This window comes from Thunnus maccoyii, chromosome 4, assembly GCF_910596095.1.
Source record: "Thunnus maccoyii chromosome 4, fThuMac1.1, whole genome shotgun sequence".
Classification (NCBI taxonomy): Eukaryota; Metazoa; Chordata; class Actinopteri; order Scombriformes; family Scombridae; genus Thunnus; species Thunnus maccoyii.
In genome coordinates this window covers 2,638,730-2,647,498 of record NC_056536.1, presented here as the reverse complement: position 1 = coordinate 2,647,498, position 8,769 = coordinate 2,638,730, and the positions used below count along the sequence as shown (strand labels likewise).

Below are 8,769 nucleotides of genomic sequence, written 5' to 3'. Positions count from 1 at the left end.
AGAGAAGATGTGAACTCTTCTGAAGTCTCCCTTTATCGGTCCAACCTCTCAGTTTTCTTCCAGAACTTGAACACTTTCATTTCCTCACAAAGTCCCCACCCAAGTGAAAGTCAGCCCTAAAAGTGACATCATCTCATCTGTGACAGCCATCTAACATGTACTCTTGTGTAAACAAAGACAAGAACTGAAAGTGACAAAGTCATCTTTAGTAGCAGATAAAATCTCTTTTGTATGCTATAAAGCCAATTTGCCATTTCTATGTACAAATATGAAAATATTGCGGTTTTAGCATTAAACTAATTTTCTAACTATAGTTCATCTAGTTTCTCTACAAGTCTGCAAGAAACACATTTTAGTCCAAACTATACATTTATTATCATTATCATTTTTTAAATTTATTTATTTATTTGTCAATGCCATGATATGTAGGTTTTGAAAATTCATTACTTTGGCACCATCTTGTGACTTTCTGGTGGTAGTGAGTTAGAAATGTTAAAGTGGAAGTGTTCATTACGTGGTCCCCTAAAGGATAGATTCACAAAATTTCAAGTGTTTCAAGTGTTTTAACAGTCAGGTGCCCAAATGAACATTAAACAAGTTTTTCATGCTGTAATCATTCATCCTGTTCACACTGGCCATAAGAAAATCCGTTCCTTATGTTTTTTTAATGAAAGTGAATGGGACAAAACTTTGGATAATGTCAAATGCAACTGACATAATTCTCACTTGTAAGCTACATTAACTGTATCAGTTGCTGGAAAATTTCCGCCATTACCATTTTTTATTTAAGACTGTCATATAGGCCTACCTTCTGTTTTACAGAAGAAAAATTAATATTTTTTGTTTGAATGTAGGGCACACCAAATATTTTATTTTTATTTAAGTCAGTAGTGGTGTGAAAAGTAATTAAAGGCATCAAACCAGGAAGTCAGAAATCTGTCTTCTAGTCTGCTTTGTTAATCCTCAGGATCAACAACTAACCATATAATTTATTAATTTACACGATTGTTCATATTTTATGTCCTGTTTTATCACTTTTCTCTCTAGTTATGGTCTCATAACAAGGCTGTTATTTGGTAGTGTTTATTACATAGCCCCTTAAAGGGTGGGTTTACAAAATTTCAAGTCTGTGTTAAATGCCCAAATGGACATTGAAATAGGTTTTTCTTGCCATGATCATTCCTCCTGTTCATACTGGTCATTAGAAGATCCCTTCATAATGCACTTACAATGTAAGTGAGGGGTCACAAAATCCACAGTCCTTCTGTGTAAAATTGTATTAAAGGTTTATCTGCAGCTAATATGAAGCTTCAGTCACATCGTAAGGTCTAAATGCATTTTACTGTATAAAAGTGCTTCCCTGTCATTGCTCGGGCCCAGCTCACCAGCTCAGATCAGCTCTGTGTTTGCAAGTTCACCAGTATGTCAGCACGCTTCATGAAACTCACACTCTACAGACCACATTCTGCTGAACTGAACTTCTTCAACATCAACCACCACTCTGTTTGTGGTCCGGGACAGATGCACTAGTTTGTATGTATTCAAATTCTACACATTCATTGTAACATTACAAGACCTGTGAAGATTGTCAATTGTGAATTTGTAGGTTTTTTCTGTTATAGGAATAAGCCATTATAGTTATTTTTGCACTTTTTGTACTAGCCTACTTATTTCTGCAGTCTTTTGTTGTGGGTGTTTTAGTACCAGTAGTTTATGGTAATTGATACTACTACTATACAGAATACAGTGAGAAGCTTATGTGTTAAACCTTAAGCGGACGTCTAAGTGTTACAGCATATAGAGGAGAGTCTTCAGCTAGTACTGATTTTGTTTATTTACAAGAACTGCATATATAGCAGAAAACATTGTACATGTTTTGTTCTGAAGCTTTTACTATTATTTTATCCCAACTGAACACAAAATTTTGCTGTTCCGAATAAAGACCCTAAAAAGATATTTCTGTGTCCTGTAATTTCCTACATTGTAGCTCCTCTTAAAAAACAGAAAAAGAAATTTGCGTTGCCAAATGGTAATTTTAAAATCCGATCAGCACTCAGTCTGCTTTGTTAATCCTCGGGATCAACAATTAACTGTATAATTTATCAATTTGCTCATGATTGTTCATGTTTTACTGTTACATAAAATACATAAAGTGCAAAGTATATTTAAGTACTGGCCTTAAGCTCCAGTTATTGCACACTGGGAGGTGAGGGGATAGGGGTAGAAGCAGCATTGTTTTGTAGTGCCACAGCCCTGGGAAAGAAACCGTTTTTCTTTCTGGAAGTCCAAGCTGCAATGTTTCTATATCTCCTTCCAGATGGCAAGAGGTTGAATATGAGGTGTAGATTGCTTCCAAGTGATATCCTGTGCTGTGTTCACTATCCACTGGAGAAGTTTTCTGTTGGCCTGATGGTAAACCACACTGTCATGCAGCATGTCAGTATGCTCTCAATGGCACTGCAGCAAAAGTTTGCAAGTTTGAGGTTTAAAAAGAAATAGGAGTGGTAAAGTGGAAGTGGTGATGCATTGTGCTGCAATACTTTGTGTGACAAGAACCCACGTGTGCTTTACAGGAAGCCTGAAATCTTTTATGTCTACTGGTTTGCTTTGTTAATCCTCAGGATCAACAACCAAACATGACAGCAGCGATATGCTGCATTTGATATGGATGATTCAAACTTTCAGCCCCACAAACTAAGTAGACTAACTGCCGGACATTTTCTGTTATTATCATTTTTATTTGATTTACCTATAAAAACCATCATATACATGCCATATTTCCTGTTTTACAGAAGTCAAAGGAATATTTTTCATTTGAATGCGGAACACACCAAATCTTTACTGCATTTCATTTATGTCTAAAATGGAGAGAGAGTTTGTTGACTTATGTGTGTGCAGGTTTCAATTCTGCATTCAGTGCGGTGGTGGTGGTGTGAAAAATTTTTTAAAAAGCATAAAATCAGGAAGTGAGAAATCTATATTCTGCTGTGTTAATTCTCAGAATCAACAACTAATTGTATAATTTATTAATATGCTCATGATTGTTCATATTTTACATCCTGTTTTATCACTTTTTTTCTAATTAGGATCTCATAATAAGGTTGTTATTTGATGTAACTCAGAGCATATAAGAAATAAAACAATTTAATGGTCAGTTGTAGGTATTTTTTATTGAACAAACATGGATGTGTTAGTGCTGTATTTCCTGATTTCTCTCTTAAAGGGAAGTGTAGCTTAATACTGTGTTATACACAAGATCAAAGAATGATGTTTGCTGTTTGAAGTGTATAAAGTGTTGGAAGTGATGATGCATTGTACTGCAGTACTTGGCATAAGAAGAAACTACATGGGCTTAACAGGAAGCCTGAAATTTTTATGTCTACTGGTGTGCTTTGTTAAACAACAGGATCAACAACTAACCACATTATTTATACATTTTCTCATGATTGTTCATACTTCATGTCCTGTTTTATCATGCATGCTATTATTTTCTGTATATAGTGATGTGAAATGTAGCTCATAAGGAATAAAACAATTTAATGGTCAATCATATTGTGGTTTTATTGAAAAAATATTGAATTGTCGTCAAGTCAATGTCATTTACTGGTTTTATCGTTTATTCTTCCTAAGTTGCACAAATTTGATGATAAAAAATTAGCCTAAGCTGCAGCTGTTGAAGCACCTCAAAGAAAGAGAGTGATGATGGCTGAGGATACCAGCAGGAGGATGACACTGGGACCAGCAGGTATGGCACTGTTACACAAGTCCCCTTCACAGCAAGTCATGGAGCTTATACATACAACACTGTGAAGGCAGCTCTTGGTGATTAAACCTGCAAGACATGATGGAAAAACCTCAATTTCAACAACAGCTTCCAGGCATTTAGTACAGAAATATATCAGCTCAGACTCGATTATCTCTTTGAAATGCTCAATATTAGCTATATTTAGTAATACTTTGTAAGAACAACTTACCATTCAAATCCATGGAGGAACAACGGTTTGAAATGACAGGACAAATTGTAATTTGTGTGCAGGATTTAGGGTCGGTGGTTACACATGTGTAGCATCTTAATCCATATGCTGTACAGAAATACAAATACTGTCACACACATTTCCACAAAAAAGAGGAAAAAAATCATAAAACATTTTTTTGTTTTAACCATTTTAAGTTCCCACTGCTCAAAAACTGGCTTTTCCTACTGGAAGCAGACGCTCATCACCACAGTTCAGAAATGTTTCCAGTTCCTACACTGTAGCTCCTCTTAAAAAACTGAAAAAGAAATTTCCATCCCTTTGTGTTAATCAAATAAACATCTTTAAACTCCTTCATTCATATAATAAAAACACCACAGTTTAGTGCATCATGTCCTCAATCACTCAGAAATGTTTCCAGTTAGACAATGGGATGAGGAACTCGCTTAATATGAGTCCTTATTAAGTTCCTGCACTGTTGTTCCTCTTAAATACAGGGAAAGGAATTTGCGTTGCCAAATGGTCATTTTAAAATCCGATCACTGTTAAAAATATTTCCATCAATTTGTGTTAATCAAATAAACATCTTTTATCTCATTCATTTATATAATAAAAAACAAAAATAATAATCCCTCTCACTCTTTTCTAAGTTACAGACACCACTTCATTTTTCAGATTCAACAACAACCTTTTAACATTAATACATGTCATTTCTTTGTGTGACAACATCCAGCCAGAGCATGTGAATCATAAGCTTTTCTTACCTGTAGACAGAGTCAGAAACAGGATCAGAGCTCCATAAAGCTGCATTGTGAACAGATTGTCAAACGTATGAGAGGAAACTGGAGAGAGATGTAAACTCTTCTAAAGCCTTTCTTTCTCAGTCCAACATCTCAGTTCTATTGTAGCACTTTCATTTCCTCACAAAGCCTCCACCCAGGTAAATGTCAGCCCTAAAAGTGACGTCATCGTATCTGAGAACTTAAAGTAATGAAGTCAGTCTTTGTAGCAGATAAAATCTCTTTTATGTGATATGAATCCAATTTGCCATTTCTATGTACAAATTATGAAACAAACATTGTGAAAATATTGAGGTTTATCAAAAAAACGATAGTCAGGTGCCCAAATGAACATTAAAACAAATTTTTCATGCTGTGATTCCTTCCTCATGCTCTATCAATGTAAGTAACAGAGGACAAAATCCACAGCTGTATCTTGTTTGCACAAGATAAGAATACTATCTTTTAGGACTTCGGGGGCTCTGTAATTTCTTTAGTGATTGACTAAAGATAATATAAACTGCCTCTGTATTGCTGTAAATGAATATCTGCTGCATTATGAAACTATACTGCTCAAGAAAAATGTTGTTGAACTTTCTGTCTTCATACAGTTTGGTGTTGTGTGAAAAGCATATGCTTCAGAAATGTTAGATTAAGTTGAAACTGATCCATTGTCCAGTGAGAAGAATGTTTTGTTACCTGAAACAAAACTGTCTTATCCTTAAGACTGGTTGAAAATATGAAAATTGTCAAAATTGAAATTTTCATGACAATAGCAATATGTTGCATTTGAAATGGATGATTCAAACTTTAAGCCCTACAAACTAATTAGACTAACTCTGGATAATATCAAATGCAACTGACATAATTCTCACTTGTAAACTACATTAACTGCATCATTTACAGGATCAGTTGATTACCCATAAAGACTGTCATATATATGCCATATTTCCTGTTTTACAGAAGAAAAAGGATTTTTTTGTTTGAATGCACAGTACACCAAATCTTTGCTGCATTTTATTTATGCCCAATTTGGAGAGAGAGTTTGTTGAGCTTTGTGTGGGAGGAATCAGTCGACCTTTTGGTGTTTTGCACTGCAGTAGTGGTGTGAGAAGTAATCAAAGCCATAACACCAGGAAGTCAGTCTTCTTCTAGTTTGCTTTGTTAATCCTCAGGATCAACAACTAACCTTATAATTTATTACTATATATATATATATATATATATATATATATATATATATATATACACATATATATACATATATATGTATGTATGTATGTATGTATATACATATATATACATATACACACACACACACACACACACACATATATATATATATATATATATATATATATATATATATATATATATATATATATATATATGTATTACAAACTCAACACAGGTGAGTGAAACAAGACACATGTGAAACATATGAGGCAATCAACAAAGGCGAGAAAACACAGGAAGTAAGAGTAACAAAACACAAGGAGAAAACATTTCAAAATTAAAGCTGCAAGCAGCAATGAACGGGCCCTCGCGCCTCCATGCATGTTGGGCCACGACGCAATCGAAGGTCTTCTGTCATGAGCATTTAGATGTCTTCAGACCCGGGCTGTTTTCAGACAATGCAAGAAGGAGATAAACATCACTTCCTTTGTCCACTGTTTTGCCTGCTGCTGGGGCTGCTTCACTGAAATTTCGTGGGGGGTACTATTCAGCCAGTTTGCATCACTGATGGAATATTGTCATGTAGACGTGTTCAGGCCGGGACTCTTATCAAACATGTAAAGTTTGGTGCAGACTGGAGCATTTACAATAAAGTTATAGCAACTTCCTCTGTCATGGTGAAGCATCAAATCTCAATAGTGTGAGGATGAGAATTTTCTGCAGGGTGAGACATGTCTGTCTTGCTCACACCTGTGTCATCAAAATTATGTGAGTTTTGGGCCCATTCACTTGAATTTCAATTAGTAAACAAAACTCTTGATGAGTTTGTGTGTAAAACAAATTAATTTCCTAATTTTCATCAAGTTTATTTTTAGAAAAGTAAAGACTTTTAACCCACATGACCTGGTGACAGTTTGATTGACATGTGTACTGTCAGGTGTGTAGAGACAATAAGTAACTGCAGCTGGACACAGAAAAATACTCATATATTTGAATGGAGAGTGTGAGACAACCGCTAGGTCCTTGGGCCCTAATAAAGGAAAAAGTGCAGTACAGAGCTACAAATTTTTGTTTTGATTTTATTTTTCTGCAGCACTTTATCACTAAACTGTCACTCTCATTCAATGAGCTCCATTCAACCACCACACCCATCCTCCCCCTCCTATTCTCTCTCTCTCCCTCTCAGTTGGAGAGGAGAATGTCACTCTTCTTGAGAAACATCCTCATAAATCCCATGACTTTGGCCAAATCCTACATTCAAAATTACATTTTTTTGTAGGAAATTTTGTTGTGAATCCATTGATACAGGTTCCAAAGTGGTCAGACTTATAGTTTAGACATCAGAACCATTTGTTTGACACAAAGTCCATGCCTAGAGATTGCCTTCCTGTTGGTTTACATTGTAAGGTGTGATGTGGCACTACAACTTTCAGGGCCTACAATATCTAAACTGTTCGAGTCATTACAAAGTTTTTAACAACTTTTGTTCAGCACAGTGTCATAAGTCATGTATTCAAGTATGAAGCCGATACCATTAGCACCCTCAGAGGTGATAGTGTTTGTTCGGAAAAGTCTTATTTAGAAAGGCTAATTGCAGGCTTCCTGTTGGATTTAGGTCAGGGGTGTCAGCATATAATTTGTAGGTCTTGATGAGACGAATAATTGAGTTTTGGTTTGATCTCTCTATGACATTCCTACGGGCCGTGGCGGCCATTTTAGTTACATAGGTGGCATTAGAGATCACATTTTGGCACTTTGGGGGTTAATTTTTACATTTTAACAAATTTTTTACCAGATCATATGTGCATGCCGAATTTGGTGAGTTTTTGAGCATGTTTAGGGGGTCAAATTTAGGGTTTAAGTGGCATAGTAATAAAGAAACGAACACACAAAATACTATAGGGCCTGAGCCCTGTGGGCCCTATTGTATTGTATAACAAGACACAAAAAACAATAGGGTCCATGCCAGATTACCGTTGAAGAGGAACTGTACACGTGTGCTCATTCCCGTTTTTCTTTGGAGCTTTTCCCCCTCGCTGGACGAGACGAGACTTCGACCTGTGTTCGTCTGAACACTTTTACCGGATCCGCGAGAGACTGTTACCTTCAGAAGGAGGAAAAGAGTTTCTTCACGGAGAAACGGATAACTTCTACGCCCCGCTGTCTATTGACTGAGTCAACCATCCTGCGTTTCTTCGCTGCTCCGCCGAGAAACCAGCGCCATCAGCCTCGAGGAACAAGGATGGCACCACCAGTACCACGCATTGGAGGACTTGCTGCTGGATCCCACTGACAGACTCTCTCACACACATACACACCGGTTTGCTTTGGAGAGCGACACAAGTAAGAGGTTGTCTGGGCAGAGATAATATTAGATTTGTGTGTTTATAAGCTTAGTGCTTGTACTGTTGTGTGTTTTCAACTCACCGCCAGGTCCCGTTTGCTGCTATACTCTGAGGAGTATCTTTTAAGTTGTTGCCTGTTTAGTTGTGTTCACCGCACTAGACTGTTTGTATTATTCTTGCCACCGCAAGTGAAAAGTAAGTTGCTTTTTCAGTTCACAAAAAAAAATTTAAAAGAAAGTGCACATCAAACATCACAAAATAAAAAATCCTGGCCTCTTTTTTGCTGCCAAAACATTAGTGGGAAATCCAAATCCAGCATCACCTTACTGGATTTGGTCTCTCAGACACTGGGCAATATTTGTTAAATATATTATTTCCCTGAGTGGTGAAATGAACTCTATCATGCAAAAAATGGCCAGGACCTTGATGCTTTATCTGAGGATGATGTAGAATGCTTTTACCTACAGACAAAACAAAGGTAGCCATCACACTGTA

At 36.4% G+C, this 8,769-nt stretch overlaps 1 protein-coding gene across 1 annotated transcript in view; it reads left to right on the top strand.

Annotated features, from left to right (window-relative positions):
• The first annotated feature begins 8,189 nt into the window (after positions 1-8,189).
• Positions 8,190-8,769, top strand: part of clcn6 (chloride channel 6) — a 33,111-nt gene continuing 32,531 nt past the window's right edge. Inside the window, exon 1 of the mRNA XM_042408890.1 lies at positions 8,190-8,272. The gene's annotated coding sequence lies outside the window, so the exon portion shown is untranslated. The remainder of the gene's footprint in view (positions 8,273-8,769) is intronic.